Genomic DNA, 6,000 nt, shown 5'->3' on the forward strand with positions numbered 1-6,000 from the left:
TTTCAAAGCTGACATTGAACACCTCCCTCATTGCATTAGCCCTCTGGCATTTGTACACAGCTTCTTCTATACATCTTGGTCACAACAGATGAAGGTGGACAGGGCACTTCCTAAGTGCATTACAGTAATCTAATTAAGCTTGTCAGACCCATTCTGTACAGTTAAAAGTCTCAAAAGCGAACCTTTTATTTCAGTACAGAGAAGACAAGCTACAGGACTCTGACTACAGAAGCAATTGAAGAATATAATTCAATTCAGATATTTCCAACTGTACGTCTAAGCTAACAGAACAGGGACTGTAGAGTGATGATATGAATGTAAACACTGTAAAACACACTATTTGACTGAAATGTATATATATGAAATTAAGTGATTTGCACCTCTACAGGAAAATGCAGCATTAGCTGCTACAACTATGAAAAGAGTATAGACTTTTTTGTTCAGTCCATCCCTATCTGTTCATAACATGGCAAATACCACAGTATTTGTTTAACAGAAGGAACAGACACACCTGACCTATAAACCCTGATATTTTCAAAGCTTCTGCCAATATCTTTAATTAAGAAAACCAAAAGCAGTTTATCAAAAGTAAATGAAAATATTGTCTATTAAATCCTCATCAGAAAAAAGAAGCCTGATACATTAAAACATACTGTAATTTACTGAAAAGAACTATTTTTTCCCCTATTAAAGATACTATCTCCTCCATCAGCAACAACAGCTCTAGACCAAGAAGGTCCTCCTTTCCACTCACCTTGCTCTCTGCTCAGCAGTATCACAAAACAGCAGCTTCAACCACTACCAACACTTTTCACTTCATTTTTCAACTACTCAGACAAAACACAATCAAAAAAATAAAAATAAAATTAAAACACTAATGTGAGATGTTCCCATATTGTACATGCATACAGAGAGGCACTGAATCGGGTAACTGTGACTTTGTTTTAAATCATTTCACAATTGATGATAGAATGCAAATTATCTCCACATCAACAAACCAATCTTTGTGTTTCAGACTCCAGCAGGAGTTGTCCCCTTCTTTTGTTAGAAGACAAATAATAGAAGGAATGGAGTTATTCTTAGCAAGCTCTGTTTTTAACTCAGATATATTTATAAATCCAAAATACAGTCCTTGGAATAGCAGGGCTCTATTGAAGTCCCATTCAGGAGATACCTGTAGAAAGTTACTAGCATTTTTCACTTATCAACAACTGTTTGCATGCATTTTTAAAGTGCACAATACAAACTTATATTCATATTCATACACATTTGGTGACAAAACGCTTTAAAAAGAGAAGAAAAAAAAGTAGTTTGAATGGAGGGTCCAGGCAATGGGCAAGGCACATTATCAATACACAACATAATGCAAATTGCAAAGACTTCATGAAACAATTACACGCACACAGGGAACATACAGGAACTCACGAAGACACGACAAGATGACAAGCAAGTTGTTTAGAGAGTAATTAGCAATTGGAAAAGCCCCTTTAATGGGACGAATGTCATCTTAATCTACATCATCCCCATTACTCACTCCTACTCCAACATGGCCCCTTACTCACGCAACCTTTTCTGGCCTCACAGAAACAGACTGTGAAACACAAGGGCAGGGGGGAGACAACCCACAGGAAAAGGAAAGAGCACCTTCATCCAGGAGGGCACTGGCCCACACCCAGCACCCAACCACAGACAAAGGAGAGGAGAAATGCTGTGAAACTGCAACAGAAGGCGGAGGTGGGATCAGGGATCAGGTGAGGAGAGATAGCAGCCACTGCTCTGACAGCGGTGACGCGACCCTGGCACAGGGGAGGGGGCAATCCAAATACCATTGCTCCTGGCAAATACGGTGACTCACTGTGCTTATTTGCTGCCACCTGAATTCAGCCTCCTTGTGACATCCGTGCTACTCTGCGACGGCACCCAGTGTGCTCAGGGCTGGCAGGCTGCGCGAGGGGCAGTCACAGAGGTCAGCTGTGTGCCAGCTGATGTCAGAGTGAGGACTCAGATCCTGCCATCCTCATACAGCACCAAGGTAACAAACCAGCCTCTGTGCACACCTGTGCTGCTTTAAATTTAGCATTCTTCTCCCACTGTTCCATTCATTACCTTCTAGTTACATGGCATATAGGTCTTCTTTACTCAACATCTTAAGTAAATAAATATTTTGTGTAACCATCAGAAGCAGAGTGTAAATAGGGAGAGATACACCAAGGGAAAAAAAAAAAAGGAAAACATAACAAGCACACAGAGTATTTTACTACATTATGGAAGGAAAGAAAAACACTGTTCAGCATTTCCTGTTCAATATTCAGAATTAGACACAAAAACCAAAGACATTAAAAAAATACCCAAGCTACTCTGGTTTCTATCAGGCTTAACTCACACTTACTATCAGTTGAAACAAATACTATTTCTTCTGGGATTTCACTTAATATCAGAAGGACAGAAAAATTCTTATCTGCCGTACCACCTGAAACTGCACAAACTTCTGGCAAATCAAACACATGAAATCAGGCTCTAGAAAAATAGGACTGCACTGCATGTCCCTTTAGCTTTCATTTTCTTCCCTTTAAAAAGAACTACATTGAAAGAAGAGAAAAACCTGGTATACAGAATGTATTGTCAGTGTTTTTGTTCAAATATTTCAATAGGAAAATAGGAAAAGGTTTAGTTTTTACCCTTGAGGTGCTGCAGCACGTGGTCCATGTATTGAGGGAAGCAATAGGGTCCAGCATTACTATATGGAGTACCAACCAACTTTGAAATTGCATTTAAGGTAATTTTAACTGAGCAGGAAACTCCTAAAACTAATTCTGAGAACAAACTTCAATGCTCTTCCTTCTGATATGCTTTACTTTTTCTTTTTTTGAAAAAACTTTTTTTTTTTTTTTTTTTTTTTAATTAGCATAGCTTCTCTTTGAGTATCCCCGAGCTGGGCTCCCAAGCACAGGTCAGCTCCCTCCTTAACACTCAGGGCTGCTTTAGGAAGCATCCACAAATGGCAGCAGAGGAAAAGGCAGGCAGGTCTGTCAGTTCTCAAACTTTGCATGGAGTTCGGCAGGGGTGAACGAGACTGAAGCGCACCTGTGTGTCACCCACTGTGACTCCAGGAAAGAAAACCAGGACAAAAGCAGAAAGCAGTTGAGAAAGACGGAGCTCCTTCTGGCAGCACACGGTCTGGGAAGCAGCTTAATGCTTCCGACATCCTTCCCACCCTGCAGCAGCCGTGAGAGACCCGCGTAGGCACTGCTGTGCCCTGGCGCAGGCTCAGCAGCCAGGCAGGCAACAGAGATAAGAGAATCTTTAAATCAGGAGTAAGAGCAACAGTACAAGGTAGCGAGTTAAAAAAAAAAAAAAAAAAAGTTTCACAGTTTTCCGGTTTATTGCGGCAGGGAGAAACAATGCCAGGAAGGGCACGGCACAGTCAGCAAACACAACCGAGTCACGTCAGGATACTGAAACGTACCTGATTAGTTCTTTCGGCAGCGTGCAATTAGCCGATAGATATTTCATGATATTCAAAGAGCTCTGTAACTAGTCAAATCCTACGCGGCGTGCATTTCCCTTGCCTAACGCCGCGGCGTCTCTCCCGGCACATTCCATGAATATCGCTTCCTGCAGCACAAGCTGTCTCCCGCCGCTCCAAAACACTACTTAGCAGAAAGTTGTCTGACGCGCTGCAAGGAAAGCTGCGCTACTTCCCGCACCAGCGACAAAGCTGCCGACAAGGAAGACTCTCGGCCGGAGTTCGGCCCGGTTTCCCCAGCCCTGTGCTACCGCCGTGAGACGCGCAGCCACGAGCGCTCCGCTCCCACGCGGCCCCCCACGGTCGGGCTGTGCCTGCAGCCCCGCGGCGCTGAAACCCGCCCAAACCTCCGCACCGGGAGGCCCTCAAACAGAGCGCTACGTCTGGTTGAGAAATGGGCAAGGGAGAAAGTTCCCGATCTGTTCCGACAGCGTGAGACAACTTCTATCTGCCGCACACTCAAAGCGATCGGTCGGAGCCGACCTGCAGCTTTCTGCTCGCAGAGCATCCTCCAGCCCTTAACGGGGTCTCACCCCGCCGCTCGCCCAGCGCCGTCCCGCACACAGCTCGGGCCGGGCCGGCGGGCAGGAGGGAAGGGAGGCGGCGGCGCCCGTAGGGCGCCCAACCCGCCCGACGGCCCCTGGCGAGACAGCACTCTGTAGCTGCCTTCGAAGAACTCCACCACGTGCGCCACGCCTCTCCCCGCTGCCGCCAGCACCTGCAGCCCTCCACCTCTCGGTGTCCGCGACCGCTCTTCGTTCCGGGGACTGGGAAAAGGCGCTTCTGTTAAGAACGCCCGCAACGCCCCGGCATTCCGCGCCTCCTCGCCGGAGGGACGGTTCCTCCGAGCGGGGGTCGGCCGGGGCGGAGGTGAACGACGGGGAGCGGAGCGCGGTCAGAGGACGGGCACCGCGGGGGGCGGCATTGTGGCTGCGGGCACCGCGGGTGCAGCCGCGCGTTGAGAGGAAGCGGAGCTCGGAGGCCTGGAGCAGCCGGGGAGCAATGACGGGGACGGAGGAGAGGCGGGGGAACCGCACAGCCGCGAGCTCGGGGCGGGGGTCGCGGGAGCCACCCGAGGACCCGTCCCGTCCCCAGCGCGGAACCAGGGGGTCGCGCACGCACCTCCCGCCCTTCCCGCACCCCGGCGGCACTCACGCGGCAACGGCGCAGCCACACCTGTCCCCACCGCGCTGGGCAATAACTGCGGGACACGCCAGGCCGCCCCCGACTGGGTGCGCGGGTGGCCACGCCCACCGCCGGGCCACGCCCACCGGCCACGCCCCGCGCTCCTTCCCGTGGCGCAGCACTGAGTCAGCGCCCACCGCACCCGAGCCGGGGCGGGCAGGTTGTGCGAGCCGGGCGAGGTTAACGCCGGTGTTCTGTCGGAGCGTCGCCGCGGTGTGCGAGCCTTCCCCGGACAGCTGCTGTTCGCGAGTCGGAATGGCTGCGCGAGTCCTTTGTGGTCAGTGAGCGATACGAGATGAGAGTCGCGAAGGCAAAACCTGGTAGATGGAGTCGTTCCTTTTATAACAAAAAAGAGAATAAAATAAAACAAAGCTAAACTGCTCGGCTGTTCAGTACTGTTCAGTACTTCAGGTCCCCTTCCATCCCCTTAGGACTGTGGGTACCACAGATCTCTCGCCGAAGTCGTTTTGAATGAAGATGAAGCTCCCAGTGACCCCATCTACAGATGTAAAGACAAAATTGGGGTGATGGGAGATTCCTGGAATGTAATAGGATGCTTCTTTGGCCTTTCTGTCACTTCAGCCCACAGAAAGCTGCAAATGATGCTTCTGAGGTTATCAACACGGAGGCAGTAACTGGAGTCTGAAACCAAGGAGCAGGGAGAGGGTATGAGGGCAAAATTGAAGAAAACGTCCAAACACGTTTTACAATATGCAGAAAAGAGTGTGTGGGCTGGTGGTGTGAACTAAGCAGTGTTTAAGTGCAGAGGGCCTCTGTCCTGGCGGAACCAAGGAGCTCAAACACAGAGACAGAAGTGGCAGAAGGCAGCACAGAAAGCTGCGTGTTGTGAGTGCAGAGATGTCGAAAGAGCTAGAAAGCAGGTGGGGAGACAGCGATGGAGAAACACAGCTCCTAACACATCTTACAGAAACTCAGATCGCTGAGCAGCTGATTAGGATGAAGATCAGCAGGGAGGACACCATGAGGTTGGGGTTTGCTTCATGCTGCCTTTGCGATTATGCTGAGTGAGGAAATCCTGGCACTTTTGGGAAGGCACCATAATGAGATTATTGGGTTTGGCCAAAAGGGTTATGTAGAAATCTGACAGTCCATTGAGCAATACCACTTGTGTCACTTAGGACAGGAAAATCACAAAACAGAATTAAACAATCCCCATTCCCCCCTCCACCCTTTAGTGTTCAGAAACTGGAAACTTTCTTTGATTTCTTTGTTTAAAACCTTTTTTGTAAGATATCAACCAAGAAGAACGACAAGCAGACAGGAGAAAT

The 6,000-nt window shown here is 48.7% G+C and overlaps 1 protein-coding gene across 2 annotated transcripts in view; it reads right to left on the reverse strand.

Annotated features, from left to right (window-relative positions):
• The window catches only part of ELOVL7 (ELOVL fatty acid elongase 7), a 30,889-nt gene extending 26,055 nt beyond the window's left edge, over positions 1–4,834 (reverse strand). Inside the window, exon 1 of one of the 2 annotated variants that reach the window (XM_010725450.3) lies at positions 4,682–4,834. The gene's annotated coding sequence lies outside the window, so the exon portion shown is untranslated. Of the gene's footprint in view, positions 1–3,466; positions 3,983–4,681 lie in introns of those variants that run through there. The other variant, XM_010725451.4, reaches the window with a different exon arrangement.
• Between the last annotated feature and the right edge of the window lie 1,166 nt (positions 4,835–6,000).

Source organism: Meleagris gallopavo, chromosome Z, assembly GCF_905368555.1.
Source record: "Meleagris gallopavo chromosome Z, MGAL_WU_HG_1.1, whole genome shotgun sequence".
In the NCBI taxonomy this organism is placed as follows: domain Eukaryota; kingdom Metazoa; phylum Chordata; class Aves; order Galliformes; family Phasianidae; genus Meleagris; species Meleagris gallopavo.